Source organism: Vicugna pacos, chromosome 19 (assembly GCF_048564905.1).
Source record: "Vicugna pacos chromosome 19, VicPac4, whole genome shotgun sequence".
Classification (NCBI taxonomy): Eukaryota; Metazoa; Chordata; class Mammalia; order Artiodactyla; family Camelidae; genus Vicugna; species Vicugna pacos.
Window position 1 is genome coordinate 6,884,989 of NC_133005.1, and position 21,129 is coordinate 6,906,117.

Sequence of the window (21,129 nt, forward strand, 5' to 3'; positions counted from 1 at the left end):
TTCAAATAAAATACTACTGTAACTTATTCACTAATTTATAATGTTTAAAATTAACAGACTCCTTAAATACAGCAGCAAAGTTTAATAATTAAACTCTTCTTTTTTCCAGATTTATTGGGATATAACTGACATGTAACACTGTGTAAGTTGGTATACAACATGATGATTTATTATAGATATCTACTGCAAAATGATCACCACATTAAATTTAGTTAACATCCATCACCCCACATAATTAATTTTTTTCTTCTGTCAAGAACTTTTAAGGTCTACTCTTAGCAACTTTCAAATAAATCGTACACTAGTATTAACTATAGTCACCATGCTGTATATTATGCCTCTGGAACTTATTTATCTCATAACTGGGAGTTTGTAACTCTTGACTAATGAGTGAAGGTGGCCAAAATAATCATACTCTTGATATAGTTCATAATTAGCTTCAAAAAGTTGACTTTCAGGGCTCTCAAAAGGACAGATTTACACATATCATTCTTATCAACACTTTTATGCACTCTTGTAGAAAAATATTTGGGGATTAAGAGGTACAAACTACCAGTTATAAAGTAAATATGTCACAGAGGTGTAATACACAGCACAGAGAATATAGTTTATGCTATAATAATTTTGTATGGTGCATAATTTGTAAACATATCAAATCAGTATGTTGTACACCTAAAACTAATTTAATGTTATAAGTCAATTATATTCAATTTAAAAATAGATTTTTGTAAAAAAAACAATGCTCAGAAACACAATTCTTTCAGTTACTGCCAGTAATCACAAAATCCAACATTTTTGGATGTATCGGTAAGGTTGCTTTGCACTCAGCGGAAAAAGTGGATGCCAGCATGTTTATTGGCTGGGCTGAACAACTGGTAACTATGCTTAGCTGAACCTTGGGGAAACACACTAAGCTGCTAGGAAGATGGAAAAAAGGCAAGACATCCCCCTGGGGACTAAGGCAACATTGGCTCAATTCTCTCCCTGCTTGGGTGGCCAGGGATCTCGAAGGGGAGTGTTTGTGTGCCTGGGGTAGTTGATCTGTTAAGGTCAAACCTCTCCATGGCATCAGTCTGCAGGAGAGGCCCAGAATGTGCCCCCTCTTTCGTCCCCTAGATCTCTTGGAAGGTCTGCATAAAGCCTCCTGCTGGGGGTACAGGCCAAAGGTGGACAAGGCAGAGATTGAGCACTGGCAGTGGGTTGAGGTGAGAAGAAGGGTACAGAACCAGAAGAGTGGGGCCAGTGCCCTGAACATCTCGCAATTTACTACAGAAGACACATAGAAATAGGTAATTGTAAAGCAGTGTGACTGGGTCTATGATCAGGAAGTATATTTGGACCTGACTCGAGGACCAGACCAGGCAAGGCTTCTGGAGGGGAGATAAGCTGGATAAGCTGGATGATGCGTTATAGGGAGAAAGGTGTTCCAGAAGAGGCAACAGCATGTGCAAAGTCCTGGTGACACAATCAAGCATGTCCTTCCAAAGCAAACAGCTGTAGTGTAGGACTAACGTAGGAAAAAGGAATGCATTTCTGAAATTCTAAAATCTTATGCCTTATGGTGTCAATTTTCCATGTATCCTTGATTTGCCAGATAGAAATTTACATTCTGCAAATACAATTTGTTTGGATGCACACATATCATAGCTAGCTTGCGCTACACTCCCATCTAAAATTCTACTAATTCAGTTGGATTTAGCCATAAGTGGTAGAACAAAAAATATATTTTTTTCAGGCACCCTGAAATCAACAATCATTTTAGTTGGTTCCACAAGCCAGACCCAATCTGAGAATCTTTAAATTGTCCAGTAACATCAAAATGCAAGAAAGTCCCAGTGTTGGCTAACAAGAATGGTCTTAGCAGTGTGGGACAAACACTAGCTAGCCTCACTTGGAACAGACTGGAATGCATAGGCAGAAGTGTAAACAGGTACTTAAGGCCCTCCATCCTCTCAGCATCCTGTGGACTGGGGTGCTTGAGCCTGGCTCGGCTGTTCTTAGAGAGGGGACGTGTCCCTTTTTGTGCAGCGAGATGAGAGCAGTCTTGTAAGCAGGATAAAAGCAGTTTAAAATAGTCTGAGAGTGCCAGCTGCTAGCATCTGGCAATTTCTGAATGTTGGGTTCAGGTGCAGACCTTCCTCCTGGTGGTGGTGGGGGGGCACTGGTTACAGGTAGCTTGTTACTAGGCAACCCAGGGAGTCTCTATGGTAATTTACTAGACAATCTGGCTTGTCTCTGCACAGGTAGAGTTGCTCTATATTTGTCAATTTAAAAAATTGAGGTATCAAAAGCATACAGTAAAGCACAAAGTTGTAAGTATACAATTTGATAAGTTTTTACATATGTTTGCACAGGGTTAATCACACTAATCAAGAACCCAACAGTCAAAATTGTCAGAGGCTAGCAGCTGGCTCCCTTCTCATCCCACAAAGAGGGACACATCTCCTCTCTGAAAACAGCTAGTGGTGCATGCAGCGGGGCCAGGCTCAAGCACTCCAGTCCACGGGATGCTGAGAGGAGGGCCTTGAGGACCTGTTAACGCTTCTACCTATGAATTCCAGTCTGCTCCAAGTGAGGCTAGCAGGTGTTTGCTCCGCACTGCGAAGGTCATTCTTGCTAGACAACACCTGAGCTTTCTTACATTTTCATTTTGTTGAACAGTTTAAAGACAGAACAATTAGGAAGCATTGGGGAGAATCAGGGCAAGATGGAGGCAGATGTGGTGTGAGGAGCTGACCAAATAGTATCTGCGGAGAGACAAGCCAGGCTGTCTACTAAATTACCGTATTTAATCCTGTCTTCTCTTTCCTTCTCTTCTTCAGTTGCTCAGTTGGCCCCTGCCATCAGACTTGCTCACTGCACACCACTACAGGACATGGAAAGTCACGGACAGCAGACTTACACAGATGAGCTGCTTTCAAGATCCAATGCTGCAATGCCAGGGAATGTTCTAGCAAATTAGCAGCTTGGGCTACTGTAGCAGTCATTTGTAATTTTTTTTTATCTGCCATGTACCTTTTCCCTACTGAACCTGCCCCTTCCCAGCTGCTGTGGCTGAATATCATGTCATCTTGCTTACTCTCCATAGGGGATGCACAGGTCATAAGGTGACCCCACCTGGACACAGTAATTGGTGCAAGGTGAGCAGGGACACAGGCAGGGCCATGGGAGCCCATTTGCAGGATGATATGGATGTCAGAAGAGGGAAAGCATCTTGTACATAACAAGACCTCAAGCACTAGAGTAGCAACAGAGGGTAGGCACTGTATGCATGGGTGCCAGAGCCATACTGACTAGTCAAATCCAGTTCTATCCCTTATGAGTTTGTGACTTTGGACAAATGACATAAACACATAGACTAACTATGAGGATTAAAGGCAATAATGCCCATAAAGTGCCTAGAAGAATGTCCAGCCCACAGGAAGCACTTCCAGAATGGTAGCCATTGCTAAGGTTACTGTAGTCTGGATTGTAGGCTGGATGTAGACATCTTTGCTGCCAGGTGAGAAGCACTTGTTTGAGCCAGTCCCTATAAAGGAATACAATGTCGAGACAAAGTAAGAGAGAAAGAACTGGAGATGTAATGACATCATTCAACACCTGGATGCAGCCTTGCCTGAAGTCACAATCTCTGCTTGGGTTGTCAAGTTACATGAGGGAGTACACGGACTCTCACACTTACACTCTCATTCTTACACTAAATGGAATGATGTTCTAGCACCTGCACCCACCTAGAAATCCCACAACTATGATGCAAAATGTAAACCAAAGCTTCCTGGTTTTACCTCAGTTCACTTCAGGAAAAATACATGCCTACCTGTCTCATTGTACCAGGATATGATGGGCAGCTAGGGTGAGAAAAATGCTGAAGACCCAATTCTATCTTAGTTTCTATCTTCTTAAATAAGTCCCATGACTTTGATTTATTCCATGATAGCTTTTATTTTCACTTCCTTTGTCAAAAGTAACTGAGCGGAGGAAGTAGGACCAAGCAAGAGGAAGAACAAAAATATACGTTTCCTTGTGCTGCTGGTTCTGTGCATTCTGTCTTTCTAGGACAAGGAAATACACTGTAGAGGTGGATTAATTTATTTATTTGCCAGCAAATGTCACATTCATTAGTGAAACCCTCAGCATACAGCGAGGCAGATGCCTGTGAGAACGGGAAAATGCCGAGTGCAGGCTCAAATTTCCTGTCAAGATATAATCTAAAATAAATTTAGATTCAATGGGGATGAATGAGTTATCAGCAGCAGCTGTGACATGCGTTAGCACAGATTGGCAGATTTATATTTTTCAATTTGGAAAGTCAAAGTGCAGAAGTTTAAGACAAATGCTTACACATTGACAATCCTTACCTTCCCCTCTCCCCTCCTTTCCACCGCAAAAAGAGGGAGAGAGGCAAGAAGTCTGTTTGGACCACTGTGAATTCAGCCTTCTAGAGCAGTCCGGGGTCCCCACCCCCATTAAAATGGTATAAAAGAAAACATGAAAACGCTTATCATAAATTACTGTAATATCTTTTTGCTTGAATTTTCTCTCCTATCCCACAAATGGCAGGCTCACAATGATTTTAGGTTTAATAAATTTTCCTATAGCTAAATCTATATGACTAGGTCTGACTTTTATAATTCAGTGATTAAATATTTAAAGTAGTGTAATTATATAAGAAACTTGTATGACAGAATGATTACCTGTTGTTCCCATATTCATTTCAAAAGTTTCTGATGAGTTCCTTGTAAGTCCATTTGCTTTACTTTAAAAAAATATTTGTGCTGTATTCTCATCTTAATTTAAAATTCTTCTAAATTATAAAGGCTACAAATAATATTTGTTGCAAATGGAAGAAAGCAGAACAGATACGAAGGAACCATATATTTAAGGCTGTTATACTGTTTAAAATGAAACATTGCACTCGAATATAACAAAGATAATTTTTTTGGCTTTATATAATATTCTACATAGTCTAATATTGCACTATTTAAATGCAGAGTGAGGATTAGAAAAATTATGATTTAAAAATTTGCATGTATGCGTTTTAGCAATGAAGGAATTTTTCAGTGATAAGTTTTATTGTGCTCAGGATTAGACTTATAAATAAGCTTCTGTTACTGATTAGAGACTTAGAGAATACAGATTTTTTAATCAAGGGACATTTTTATCCCAAACTTAATGCTTCAGGGGACATGTAGGTAAGAAATATAAACTCTATGATGCAACATTTCATTGAACACCATTAACCAGCACCTTGAGTTTCTGAGGGAAAAAAAATAGAGTAATATTAAGATTATGTTAGGACTCCTTATGAGTGCTTCAATTAAAAATATGCAACCATGATATCATCAAGCTAAAAATTGGTTCTGCATGACTGACGCTAAGGCCAACTGCACTGACTGTATTTATACCCAGTTATCCAGCTATGACCCTTGACTTCCTTTTAATGCCATCTGTCAAAAAGTTGAATTAAAACACAGCTTGAAATTTAGCCCGTTTCTAGAATTCTCCTTAATGGAATGGATTTTCTTTGCTGCATGGGACAAGAGTAATGTGATGAAGTTCTTTACATTGGCATTCAGAGATGGAGGCCTCTTTCTCGACAATAAGACCTTCTCTGGGCTTGACAAAGTGGGTAAGGAAACAGCCCACTCCCAATTAGAGGCAGACAAAACAAATCCTTTCACTTTGATCTTACAGTGTACGTGCTCCCCTGGGCTGAAACAGGAGCGTATTGGACAGCTTCTCTTTAACCATGGAGGTCTATTTAGCAAACATGTTCTGAGTAAATTCTCACATCTTCATTTGAGGAAAAAAAAAAAGAAATATTGTCAAGAAAGACGAATTTAAACCAGTATCAGACTATTTGAAATAAATGCACAAACTGAATTATATGTGTGAATTCCAGTTGTGTGGTAATCAATGGTAGAGAGGCTAAGACTAAACTAATTTTTACTGATTTATTACTTTTTTAAATTTACAAAATTTTAAAGTCTCTCCAAAAGTAAGGTAAAAGACATTCACACACACATAAAAGGTCCTCCAGTTGAGATATATAGATATAGATATAGATATTAAGATTTTTAAAAGCTGCTGTTCATTTTGAATGCTTTTTATGTCACTGAACTGTTAAGGCTAACTTATTCACAACATGCACAACATCTCTCAAGCATTTTCTTTTATGAAGTAGTAAAAATATTAGTAAATTGGCTTAAGACATATACACTGCAACGCCTCCACGATTTTAATTCTCATTTTGGTAATGGCTGTATTGGCAGATTGCTCATCAATTGCCTCTAATTATAATCTGCCGTTAAGTAGTCAATGTTCAACTCATTTCAAGAGTAGCCCGAGGTCAACATTTATCAGTTTTGTAAAGACGGCTTGACTCTCTCCCGTCATTAAACCTCAATATCTCTTCCCCAGTTTGCTTTAACCTGTCACCAGATATCTGATCTTCTGAAACTGATCCACACCAGATTCTACTCTTTCCCACTGTGGTCCCTGAATGAGGCTACGGGATTCACAGGCTTTCCTGTTGTTCCTTTCCCACCACTGTTGTATTCACTGAGGGATCCCTGATAACTGCATCAGTGTCTATCCACAGAAGCTTTGCACTATCTTAGGAATGCTTCCTTGTTTCCTATCATTGATCTCAAAAATCAAAACGGGGTTAGGTATTTTGGCTTAAGTATATGTTAGTCTGATGTAAGATTGTCTTTTTAAAAAGCATTAAAATCTGACTTTGTTCATTCATCTATCTCTTATCTATTCATTCTTTTATTCATTCAGAAAGCATTTAATAACTGCCTTTCATGTGCATGCCAAGTACTGTGCTGGCTGCTGGGTATACACTGGTAAAGAAAGGGACATGGCCCAGTCCTCACGGAGCTCACAGTTCAGTGTGAGGGTAAGCAAGTCACAAAAAAATAAATATATACGTAATGTTAAATTGTGGAGGTGCCATGAGGGACGTGAAAAAAGTGAAGAACTGGAGAATAATAATAGAATACAAGGAGTGTGTACTTCACTAAGGAGGTCTCAGGGAAGGTCTCTCTGGAGAGGTCACTCTTAGCTGAGACCTGAAGCAGGAGGAGTTATTAGTGTTGAGAGACACGAGCTAGAGAGACAGAGACAGAGACACCAAGTGAGGAACAGGAGCTGAAGAAAGCAGGAGCTGGACTTTTGCTCAGGTTAAGCAGCAGTCTGTGAAGACCCTAATGCCTCACAGAGCTTACTGAATCTTTTTTTACATTTTTTTAAAATCAAAGAATAATTGATTTACAAAGTTGTGTTGATTTCAGGTGTACAGCAAAGTGTTGATTTCAGGTGTACAGCAAAGTGTACAGCAAAATACGTTGTTTTTGAGACTCTTTGCCATTATAGGTTGTTACAAGATATTGAATAAAGTTCCCTGGGCTATTCATTGCCTATTTCTAGTTTGTAATTAAGTTTACTTGTGTCATTTTTTTAAGATTCCACATATAAGTGATATCATATGATATTTGTCTTTGTCTGACTTCACTTAATATGATAATCTCTAGGTCCATCCATGTTGCTGCAAATGGCATTATTTCATTCCTTTTCATGACTGAGAAATATTCCACTGTATGTGTATGTGTATATATATGTATGTATGTATATGTATATGTATACATAGCGCATCTTCTTTATCCAGTCATCTGTCAATGGACATTTAGGTTGCTTCCATGTCTTCACTACTGTAAATAGTGCTGATGTGAACATTGGGGGGCATGTATCTTTTCCAATTATATTTTTCTCCAGATGTATGCCTAGGAGTGGGATTGCCAGATCATATGCTAAGTTTATTTTTAATTTTTTAAGGCACCTCCATACCATTCTCCATAGTCACAAGTCAGAATGACTAGAGGGAGTGATGGAAGGAAAGTGTACAGGGAGAGAGATGGAGGGGAAAGATGGAGGGAAAGTAGTGGAGGAGGAGAAAGGCAGAGATGGAGGGAAAGCGACAGAGGAAGATTGTGGAGAGGTGAGGATCAAGAATCAGACCAGAGCCCAGGTGCCACCCATAAAAACAACGCTGCGACTCCAGTGGTGTGGGAGGAACATATTTAGGATCCTCTTCCAGCCCGGATACCTGGGGGCTTTTCTTTGCTCGCCTCCTCTCCAGGCTCGCATCTCAGGGTCCTGCCTGGACTCCACCTTCGAGCCTCTGGCATCTCGCACGGTCCCGCCCTCCTGAGTAAGTGTCCCTCCCAGGCCAGCTGGCTGGTGCTAGTCCAGCCCTGTCACCCTCCCTCTCAGTTGGGGCAGCTGGTAGCTAGTTGGAAGTTAGGTGTTCAGCTCAGTGTTATTCTGGGGTCAGCTCAGTGTTATTCTGGGGAGACTTGGCGTTTTGCCAGCTCTGCATCAGCATTTCCCTGGGGAAGCTGAAAAGCCTTTGCTAACTCTTAAATATCTTGCCTGTGACAACTAAAAAAAATGCTCTTTGGGGCTGTACTGTGTCAACACAGCTGTGCTGGAATTGAGGTTCCCAGAATCGCCTTCCAGCATGGTTCTAATCTGAGTTGACCAGAAGGGGATTCTGCGGGAGCTCTGAAGGTGAATGGACATGGTGACCTCTGGTGTCCCAGTCACAGATACAGGTGGTGGGAAGCCAGCGCGCCTCTGCTCTCTCTGCTCCACATACTGCTCTTCTTCCAGACTGCCAGTCCTGCTGACCAACAGGTCCACCAGGCCCACCATCAGATGCAGATGCACCAGGTCCTCTCTGAAGTTTCTTTTTCTTTCCGGAAGCAGGTTCTATGTGACCTGTCATTTGTCCCCGTAGTCTCCTGTTTGCCCACCAGCTCCAGGGAATTGGTGCCTGGACTGTGGCTTTCCTTTGACTTCCCTACCCTACCTTTTGAGCTCTACTTTTTCCACTGCATAATATTCATGAGGTTTTGCTTTCAACTTGAACCCTAAATAATATGTGCTTTTTTGTCCTGAAGAAAGGAAATTCAGCTTTATCTTCAATTTTAAAAATTACTTATATAAAACAAATGACTAGGCTACAAGTTAGTAAGTTCACTTGGAGGATAATTTGAATTTTAAATAAATTACAAGAATAAATCTTAAATGTAATTCTGGTAACATCAACTGCTGTTAATTACCAATTGATTTATAAAGTAACATGGCTGTACCATTTGCATACTGCCTTCTTTAGGCAGAGAATACATAAAACTAAGAGGTAGATTGACCTTAACCCTTGTGTTTCAGCAAAGGAGATTATGATGTTGATGGATATAAGTGACCTAATTGAAACAGAGTGAGAGCAAGAGAGAAAAATGAGAAAGGCGCCAATAAATAACAAAGTTATTACTGACACTCCTGGGCTTTTGGTTAAGGGGACAGAATTTTCTCTAAATGAAGTGCTCAAGCCTGATAAAAAAGCTTTCAGGTATTTTGTATCTATTACCAATAATGTATCTTACAATTTTGCTAACGGTACATGAGAGTAAAAGAGTAGATTTGCTTTAATCCCACATACAACCAAAACTAGATCAGCAGTCATTACATAAAGAAAATTCGTTTTTTTCCCCTTACACAAAACTAGACAAGTTTCTGGTTGAAGTTCCCCTGGAGTAAGTGGGCCATCACAGTGGTATGTTAACACTTTCAACTCTCTGCAACATTCAGGTCTTGCACACTCATGATATCTGGTATTTTCCTCAAGGAAAATGTTGGTCTCAGTAAAGAACATGGATGTCTCGATGAATTTGCATTTCAGGCGCCAGAAAAAATAAAACAACAAAAGCGAAAACAAAGAAAATAGCCAACTTAGTCCTACTGGACTGAAAGGTTCTCTATTTACTTTCATTTGACTGACTCAAGCAATCGTTCTCCACTCCCTCCCTTCCCATCTATGTGATGTCATGTCAAAGATTTTGTATTCTTAATGAAACTAGGGAAACAGAAATACAATTCACTTTTAGCATGAAAGAGTAGATACTTTTGTCATATCTCCCTGGGGTTTTTTTTAAATTATGGTGAAATATACATAACATCAGATTTTCCATTTTAATCAGTTCTAAGTGTACAGTTTAGTGGTATTAAATATATTCACATTGTTGTGCAATGATCACCACTTTTCTTCTCCAGATCTTTTTATCTTCTCATACTGGAACTCCATACCCACCGGCACTAACTCCCCATCCTGCAGTATCCCTGCCTCTGGTAACCATGATTCGACCTTCTGTCTCCGTGACTTTGACTATTCTAGGTACCTCGTACAAGTGGAATGAAAATATTTGTCCTGTGTCTGGCTTATTTCACTAAGCATGTTTTCAAGGTTCATGTATGTTGTAGCTTGTGTCAGAATTACATTATTTTTTATAATATTCCATTGTATGTATATATCACATTTTGTTTAACCATTCATCTGTTGACATATCAGGTACTTCCATCTTTTGATCATTGTGAAAAATGCTTCTGTGGATATTGGTATACAAATGTCTGTTCAAGTCCCTGCTTTCATTTCCATCTTCCTGAGTTTTTAAGTCATGGAAATAATACATGTCAACACACACACACACACACACAGAGAGAGAGAGAGGTCTTAGCTGTGCTGACAAACTTCTGGCACATGGGAAGTTTGCCCTTTCTAAGTAGCATCGTAGGAGCATAGAATGTCCTCAGTTTGTACATATTGAAACCGGGAGGCCCAGAGAAGGGAACTCACTTGCCCAAGGTCAGAGCTAGTCAATGCAGCTCCAGGACCAGAACCATCCAGAGTCTCTTGACCCCTAGCCCAGTGATTATTCCATCACAAGCTGCTGATTTTAAACAGCGTTCCTCAGTCCCTGCAGTCTTAACTAAGGCACTTCACTGCCAGCATAATTACCACTCCTACATGCCCCATTCTTCATGCTCCTGCTGGCTTCTGGAAGAATAATGGATTTTTACTACTGCCTTACCTTGTCATGATACTTATTATGGGTTTAGTGAAACATAGTTTTGTTTTGTGGTTGAAAGAGTCATATGGATGGGGGAAAATGTTCTATATGTTATACATAATTCTACATATTTAACATACCTTTTGCCAGTAATCACTTTTCCAAATATTGTGGTTTCTACAAAGATAAAGATGTCCCTGCTCTCATGAAGGTCATAATCTAATATCTGTGATGTAAACTCTCTTCCCATTATGTTCCTGTTACTTCAACATCTCTGCATCAGTATTTAAGAAACACCAAGTTATTGGAACTAGTGGGGGTTTTGTTTGTTTTCATTTTTATTTTTTTTAAGGAAGGACAAAGACGGATGAAGTCATGAGGAGAAACTGAATGTGTACTATTTTCTGCACTTTGAACTTTCAGTCCATGAAGAGTTGGGGCATCATTTCATGCCTAAACGGTCTGTTCTGACCTTTGATATAGAATTTCATAAAATATAATACAACTACAGTCAGATAATGAGGACAGAGGAGACCTCTGAAGATCAGTTTTAAAAAGCATATATTTTTTTTGTCTGGTAGGTTTTTAAAGATAAATGCAAACGTCTTAGCTCCCTCATTTCCTGCAGGTCCCTTCTGGGATGTATAGCTGAACAGATTGAGGGGGAGGAAGAACAAAATGTTCTCTGCAACCAGGACACTCCACTCAACATCACTTTGCAGGAAACAAGGTTATCTTAAATTTCAACATTTATGAACAAACACTAAACAAGGATTATGGATTTCCACAAATACAGATATAGCTATGATGGTTAAAAGAACATCATTAAGAGAAGTAGTTGTCTGACAGCATACGATGCTTTGGTTATTTTAGGAGCTGTTCAAAAAGCTTACTTTACTTAATACAGTTTTACATACTTCTTGTATTTTTTTTAAAGTCCATTTATGTATTGTTTTGGTAGTGTGTAGAAATTCAATATACTTTTAAGTTTTAACCCAACAACTTTATTGAACTTTCTCAGTGGAAATTAATTCCACTAATTTTTCTGAAGAAACTTTTAAAAAATATACAACTAATTTCATTAAAGGATAATTATAGCTCCCCCCGCCTGAGTTTCCAATACCTAAAACTTTCATTTCTGTTTGTTGTAATTATATCCCCATATAGTGCTGAATGGAACGTGGCATCCTATCTTTTTTTCTGATTTTAATGGAATAGGTTCTAATATTTCAATAGGAAATACGATTTAAGAGTATATTTTATTAACTTACTTTACTTATCTACTTCTTTCACTAGAGTGTAAGTGTTTCTATTTTTTGCTTTTGTTGTTTACTATGATTCCTTAGTGTCTACACTAGTGCCCAGCACACAGTAGATCTCCATAAATATTTGTTGAATGATAATTGATGTGACATTTGCTGGGTTTTCCCTAAGGCCTAGAACATGAAGTTGGCTAATTTTTTCTTTTAAGGGACAGATAGTAACTATTTCAAGCTTTGTGGACCATATATGTTCTTTATTACATACTCTTCACCTTTTCTTTTAAAATTTCTTACAATCAATTAAAAACATAAGAGGTGAGGTTCCAAGGTGGTGGAGTAGAGACACTCACAGCTCCCCCTCTCCCACATATACACCAAGAATTACAACTACAAACCCACTGAATCACACAGAACACCTACTGAACTCTGGCAGAGTGTCTCTTGCTTTGAAATACAGGAGAATTCCCACAAAATCTGGTAAGAAAGGAAAAGGAAAAAATCGGTGAAGGACAAGTCCTGCAGGGTTGGAGCAGCACAGGAAGAAAAGCATCGTCATAATTGGACCAGCCCCTCTCCCTCGCTGGGAGGTCAGATGTGGCAGAAGCAGAGCTTCAGAGGCTTGGAGGAGAAAGTGGCAGCTGCTTGGCAGACAGAACAAAGGGAAAGAAGCACAGAGGGTCCCTGCAATCCCCAGCCCTAGACGTGAGCCAGCAGGGATAAGCCAGGCCTGGTTGCAGGAGATGGGCGAGGAGCCTGGGTAGAAGGCTGGGTTCCACTGCACAAAGGCAGCCTCAGAGGACTGGAGGGCAGTGTGAGCTCTGGCTGGGGGTGTGTGTGAAACAGAAGAGCCTGGGACCCCCATAAAAAAGCACCACTGCTGGTATGTGTGGCAGGGAGGGGTGCAACTCAGCTATGCCAAAGATGCTGCCTCTGCTTGGTCCATTGTTGGTGTGTTCTTGGGAGAAGAGAGGTGGTGTTCGGTCATAGCCATCACAGCTATGTGGAGGCAGGGCTGAAAGTTGAATCCATACCCAGTAGCCGTACACCTTCACAGGCAGGACTAAGATTTGTTTACAGCCTCAGGCAGAGAGGGTAGATTTGCTCTCTCTGGTTCTTTTATGGACCCACATCTCTGGGAGGAACAGGCAGTGAGAGGGGTTCTGGCACATGGCCAGGGTGAGTACAGGTATTTACAACAGGCCAGCATGCCATACTGTATTTGGAGGAAGGGTGGGGTTCTGTGCTGACCCTCTTGTTCACCACGGATTAAGGTGTGTGACTGTACTCTTGCTACAGCAGGTCCTAGTGTCTGACATTGGCAGATCTAAACTGGTGGCTCCTGGGGCATAGAACCTGGGGGATACTAGAATGTGTGGCCGACATCCGGCAAATGAGGCAGGAACAAAAGCAGCTTCAACAAAGAGTACTTTCTAAGCCTGCAAGTGACAATAACAAGTGACAGACAACACCACAGAGGGCACTTCCCAGGGGACATCTCCTACAGAAGTATACTCAGTGAATGTTCTTCCCAGCTAAAGTGCTCCAACCCTGCCTACCACAGATAACAGCTCAGAAACATATCTGGAAGCCTCTATTCCAGCAATAGGGTAATAGACTCAGTCCCTGTGAAGGCTGTGACACCATAGAACAAAAAGCAAGGCCCCACTCAACAGCAACAGTCAGGGCAGGCTTTGATCACAACACCACCAAATAAATTCCCAATCAAAGGTATAACAGCCAACACATATGGAAGAAAGATGTGGCAACCAACCATACTAAGAAGAGCCCTCACAACAAAACTATTAGATGCACACAGTCTACACAGGAATGCTCCCACTTTAAATAAATATAAACAAAAACATAAAACAGCCCTTCAAGACCACAGTAGATAATTGATACTTCTAAATCTATAGAGCCAGAGAAATAGAAATAAAACGAAGAAGCAGAGGAACCACTCCCAATTAAAAGAACAAGAGAAGTCTCATGTAAGAATGATCAATGAGATAGACCTTGACAATTTACTTGATCGTAAATTCAAAAATTGGGTGATAAAGCACTGAAGGAAATAAGAGCCACTATGAATAGAGACAGAGACTACAATTAGAAGGAAATAGAAACTATAAAGAGGAGCCAATTGAAAACAGAAAACTCAAAGGCTGAGATAAGAGTCAAGCTAAAGGCAGTCAAAGGCAGACTAGACAATATAGAGGAATGAATAAGTGACTTAGAAGACAGGATAACAGAAGTCACCCAATCAGAACAGCAGACAGAAGAGCAAGTAAGTCCAGTGAAAGGAATATAAGGGACCTACGGCATGATATAAAGTGTGCCAACCTACCATAGTTGAAGACACGGAAGGAGAAGAGAAAAGGGGATTGAAAAGGTATTTGCAGAAATCATGACTGAAAAATTTCCAAGCCTAAAGAAAGAAACAGATATCCAATTACAGAAAGCACAGAGGGTCCCAACAGGAAGAACTCAAACAGACTTACACCAAGACATATTATAATTAAGATGGCCAAAGTTAAAGATAAGGAAATGATTCTAAAGGCAGCAAGAAAAAAACAAAGAGTTAGTTACAAGGGAACCCCCATAAGACTTTTAGCTGATTTCTCTACACAAACACTGCTGGCCAGAAGAGAGTGTCAAGATATATTCAAAGTCCTGAATGAGATAAATCTGCAACCTAGGATATTGTATCTGGAAAGACTGTCTTTTAGAGTAGAAGGAGAGATAAAGAATCTCACAAACAAGCAAAAACTAAAAGAGTTTGGCAACACTAAACCTATACTAAAAGAAATATTGAATGGTCTATTCTAAATAGAAAAGAAGCAGGAAGCTATAGAAATGAGGAAAACATAATTGGAAATGCAATAACTACAGTGAATTACAAGAGAATAAACATGAAGATGTAAAAAAAATTAAAAATACAGAATATTAAAATCATAAAAGGTGAAACAGGAATCAGGAAAATAAAGATTTTTTTCTCTCTCTCTTTTTTCTTTTTTTCTTTGTTCTTTTTAGGATGTATTTGAACCTACATGACTATCAGTCTAAAGCAAACTGATGTATTGGGGAGTTAACATGCTTGAAAATTAGGGTAACCACAAATCAAAAGCACACAATAGAGTCACAAAAAAAAAAAAAAGAAACCAAGCTAATACAAAAGAAATTTGTCAAACAACAAAAAGAAAAACAAAAATGAAAAGAAAGGAACAAAGGAGAAATACCAAACCAGTTGGAAAACAAAGTTCAAAATAGCAATAAACACATATCTATTGATAATTACAATAAATGTCAATGGACTAAGTGATCCAGTCAAAAGACATAGAGTGGCAGATTGGATAATAAGACAAAAGCCTGCAATATGTGGCCTACAAGAGACCCACTTTAGAATTAAGGACACACATAGATTGAAAGTGAGAGGATGGAAAAAGATATTTCATGCAAATGGAAATAACAAGAAAGCAGGAGTAGAAATACTCAGACAAAATAGACTTTAAAACAAAGGCTATAAAGAAAGATAAAGAAGGACACTACATAATGATCAAAGAAGCAATACAAGATGAGGATATTATACTCATTAACATATATGCACCCAATATAGCAGCACCTAAATATATATAACAAGTACTAACAGACATAAAGGGAGAAATTGATGGGAATACAATAATAGTAGGAGACTTTAACACCCCACTAACATCATTGGACAGGTCTTTCAGACAGAAAATCAGGAAGGCAATGGAGATACTAAATGTCAAAATAGAACAGTTGAACTTGGTTGATATTTTTAGGACATTAAATACCAAAAAACCAAAATGTACATTCTTTTCAAGTGTTCAGGGGACATGCTCTTGGATAGACCACATACTCAGGCATAAAAGAAGCCTCAACAAATTTAAGAGGATAGACATTATTTCAAACATCTTCTCTGACCACAACAGCATGAAACTTGAAATCACCCACAAAAAAAAATAAAAAAAGAGAGAGAGAGAGAGAGGAAAAAACAACCGCACACACACAGCATGGAAAGTAAACAACATGCTACTGAAAAACCAATAAGTAAACAATAAAATCAAAAAAGAAGTTAAAAAATACCTTGAGAAAAAGGACAATAAAAACACAACCACAAAATCTATGGAATGCAGCAAAAGCAGTCCTAAGAGGGAAGTTCACAGTGATACAGGCCTTCCTGGAAATACAAGAACAATCTTGAATAAACAATCTAATGCACCACCTAAAGTAATTAGAAAAAGTAGGGCAAACAAAATCTAAAGTCAGCAGAAGAAAAGGACTAATAATGATCAGGGAGGAAATAAATAAAATAGAGATTAAAAAATAATAGAAAAAATCAATGAAACCAAGATCTTTTTTTGTTTTTTTTGAATGAGTAAACAAAATTGGCAAACCTCTGGATGGCTCACCAAGAAGAAAAGAGAGAGGACACAAATAAACAAAATAAGAAAGTAAAATGGAGAAATTACAACCAACACCACAGATAGACAAAAAAAATCATAAGAGAATACTATGAACAACTATATAGCAATCAGTTGGACAACTTAGAAGAAATGGACAAGTTTTTAGAAACATACAGTCCATCAAAACTGAATCAAGAAGACATAGATCATTTGAACAGACCAATCATTAGAAGTGAGATAGAATCAGCAATAAAAAACCTCTCTGCAAACAAAAGTCCAGGGCCAGACAGTTTCACTGGGGAATTCTATGAACCATACAAAGAAGAGCTCATGCCAATCCTTGTCAAACTCTTCTAAAAGATTAAAGAGGAAAGAATACACTCAAACTCATTCTATGAAGCTACCATTACTCAGATACCTAAGCCAGACAAAGATACTACCAAGAAAGGAAACGATAGGCCAGTATTAATGATGAACATAGTCATAAAAATCCTCAACAAAATATTATCAAACAGAATCCAACAACACATAAAAATGATTATACACCATGATCAAGTTGAGTTCATCCCAAGGACACAAGGATGATTCAACATATGCAAATCAATCAACACGGTACACCACACCCACAAGAGAAAGGACAAAAACCACATGATCATCTCAATAGATGCAGAAAAATAATTTGATTAAATTCAGCACCCATTTATGATAAAAATGCTAACCAAAGAATGTATAGGGAGAACATATCCCAACGTAATGAAGGTATTTATGACAAACCTACAGCCAGCATAATATTCAGCAGTGAAAAGTCGAAAATCTTCCCACTAAAATCTGGAACAAGACAAGAATTCCCATACCCTCCACTTCTATTCAATATAGTATCAGAAGTCCTAGTCATAGCAATTAGACCAGAAAAAGAAATGAAAGGGATTCAAATTGGACAAGAAGAAATAAAATTGTAATTATAAATGAATAACATGATTCTATATATAGAAAACCACACAAAAAGTACCAGAGATGATAAAAGAATTTGGCAAGGTAGCAGGACACAAGATTAACATACAGAAATCAGTGGCATTTCTTTACACAAAAAATGAAATATCAGAAAAGGAAAGTAAAGAAACAAACCCTTTTAAAATTGTATCCAAAAAAATAAAATACTTAGGAGTAAATCTGACCAAGGAAGTGAAAGATTTATATATGGAAAACTACAAAAGACTGACTAAGGAAATTAAAGATGACTTAAAGAAATGGAAAGATATCCCATGTTTTTGGACTGGAAAAATTAATTTTGTTAAAATGGCCACACAACCCAAAGCTATCTACAGATTTAATGTGATCCCTATCAAATTACCCAGGACATTTTTCACAGAACTAGAACAAATCATATTAAAATTTATATGGAGTCACAAAAGATCCAGAATTGCCAAACCAACAGAGAAGAATGAAGCTGGGAGAATAACCCTCCCAGGCTTCAGACAATATGACAGAGCTACAGTAATCAAAACAGCATGGTATTGGTACAAAGACAGACACATAGATCAATGACACAAAATAAAGAGTCCAGAAATGAACCCACAAACTTTTGGTCAATTAATCTTTGACAAAGGAGGCAAGAACATACAGTGGAATAAAGACAGCTTCTTCAGCAAATGGTGCTGGGATAACTGGACAACTGCATGTAAATCAGTAAAGTTAGAATAGTCTCTCACACCATACACAAAAATAAACTCAAAATGGCTTAAAGACATAAACATAAGACAAGAAACTATAAACCTCTAAGAAGAAAACATAGACAAAACATTCTCTGACATAAATCTTAGCAATGTTCTCCTAGAGCATTCTACCCAGGCAATAGAAATAAAAGCAAAAACAAACAAATGGAACCAAATTACAGTTATAAGCTTTTGCATAGCAAAGGAAACCACAAGCAAAACAAAATGACAATCTATAGAATGGGAGAAAACATTTGCAAAAGATGAGAATGACAAGGGTTAATTTTCAGAATATATAAGCAGCTCATACAACTTAATAACAAAAAAAATACATTCCAATTCAAAGATGGGCAGGAGACCTAAACAAGCAATTCTCCAATGAAGACATACAAATGGCCAATAGGCACATGAAAAAATTCTCAATGTCACTAATATCAGAGAAACAGAAATCAAAACTACCACGAGGTATCATCTCCCATCAGTCTGAATGGCCATCATTCAAAAGTCCACAAATGATAAATTCAGTGAGGTGGTGGAGAAAACAGAACCCACCTACACTATTGATAGGAATGCAGTTTGGTGCAGCCATTGTGGAAAACAGTATGGAAATTCCTCAAAATACTAAAAATAGACTTACCATATAATACAGCAATCCCACTCCTGGGCATATATCCAGAGAGAACCTTAATTTAAAAAAATACATGCACCCTAATGTTCATTGCAGCACTATTTACAATAGCCAAGATATCATAACAACCTAAGTATCCATTGCGAGACGAGTGGATAAAGAAGTTGTGATGCATTTATACAATGGAATACTGCTCAGCTATAAAAAATAAAATAATGCCATTTGCAGAACACGGATGGACCTGGAGAATGTCATTCTGTGTGAAGTAAGCCAGAAAGAGAAAGAAAAATACCATATGATATCACTTATATGTGGAATCAAAAAAAAAAAGTCACAAATGAACTTGCTTACAAAACAGAAACGGATCCACAGAAACAGATCCACAGACATAGAAAACAGAGTTATGGTTACCAGGGAGGAAGGGGGTGGGAAAGGATAAATTGGGAGTTCAAGATCTGCAGATACTAATACATACAAAATAAACAAGTTCATACTGTATAGCACAGGGAACTGTATTCAATATCTTATGGTAACTTATGGTGAAAAGAATATGAAAATGAATGTACATATATTCATGTATGACTGAAGTATTATACTATACTCCAAAAAATGATAAATTTTAAACTGTCTATACCTCAATAAACACATATATTCAGAAAAAAACATAAATTTGGTCTTCATTGAGGGTCATACTCGAATAGGCCATGGGCTGGATTTGATCTGTAGACCATAGTTAGCTGACCCTTCGCCTAAAATATAGCCAACTGTTATGAACATTCACTAAATAGCAGAAAATATTATTCTCTAATTTTGAGAATGAGGTTTTCACAAATGTACATTTCAAGCTTATTAGCTGCATTTTTCAACTTTTCTATTTTTTTCCTATTAGATTTACTTCTCAATAGTGAGAATGTTATTTCTAAATCTCTTACTAAGATTGTAGATTTAAAAATTATCTTTAAGTCATATCAGTCTTTATATTTTGATTGTCTTATAGTGCTACATCATTCATTTGATTAGTATTTTTCTTTTTCTTATTTTGTAGATAGTGTATAACTTTGTTGTATTTTTTCCTAATCATTTGATCAACTGATTATTTCTGTATTTTAATTAAAAAATTTAGTCTTTTTATAATTACTGTGATGACTGAGGTAGCTAAACAATTTTTATCCGCGTCCTTTCTTTACATTTTCTTTTTTCTTTCACTATTTTTTTTTAAGTAGGAAAAATCCCAGTTTTACCATAGTCCTTCCTTTCTTCTGTTGTTTTCTCACATTCCTTGACTTTGTTATTCAAAACAGACCAAAACATTTTGACTGTCCTCCACCTAAGATGTAACATAAGGTTCTAGAAATAGTCTTCTTATGGAATTTTGAATTATGCATGTTCTCCAATTAAAAATGTAGTTTATGAAAAACTTAAAATTGTCAAAATGTATGTTGTTATGCTTTAAAAATTATTCTTCTTCCTTAAGAATATATGGGTAGATATAATTTAATCCAAGAGTGATGTTCAAAATATTTAACAATAAAACGAGTCCTAAGTCTATGCATTTTGGATTTATTAAATACCCTTCACCCTATTCTTTTCAATTCAAACTTAAAATCGATTCTCTTATGTCAGTGCTTGTTGGACTTTACAGTTTATTAACTTCCTCCAAAATAATACAAGTGCTTTACTTTTTATTATTTACGTTTCAGCTTACCTGCTTTGTTTTTTGTTTGTTTGTTTGTTCATTTTGTTTTGTTTGGTTTTGGTTTTGGTTTATTTGCTCTATCTTGTTTGCCTAGTGCCGCAAATAAGATATTACTTTTCACAGTCATGTTTGTTTGGACTTCGTGATAGAAAAAAGAGGCATCAGTAAGTTTTCCTATATTCAGTATCTTCTTACTGAGATCATTTCAATTGTTCTTCTCTTTTGAAGTATATGCCACATTGAAAGAACCTGTTGATTATAAACTTACTGTTTTTGTTTACCTGAAATTGTGTTATTCTACTCTCACTTTTTAAAGATAGCTTTGCTTCATATATGAGGGTGTGCTAAGAATTATTTTATCAAAGCACTCTTGAGAAATTCTGCTCAGTGGGCTTCAGTTGAGAAACATACTGTTAATCTGATTGTCATTTCTTTGCACACCATCTGTCTTTTTTCTTTGGCTAGCCTTAAGTTTGTTCCTTTGTTGAAGTGTCTAGTTGTTA

General features: G+C 37.7%; 1 protein-coding gene across 3 annotated transcripts in view; it reads right to left on the minus strand.

Annotated features, from left to right (window-relative positions):
• Positions 1 to 21,129, minus strand: part of MACROD2 (mono-ADP ribosylhydrolase 2) — a 1,889,921-nt gene that overhangs the window by 809,560 nt on the left and 1,059,232 nt on the right. The gene's annotated exons all lie outside the window — the stretch shown is intronic.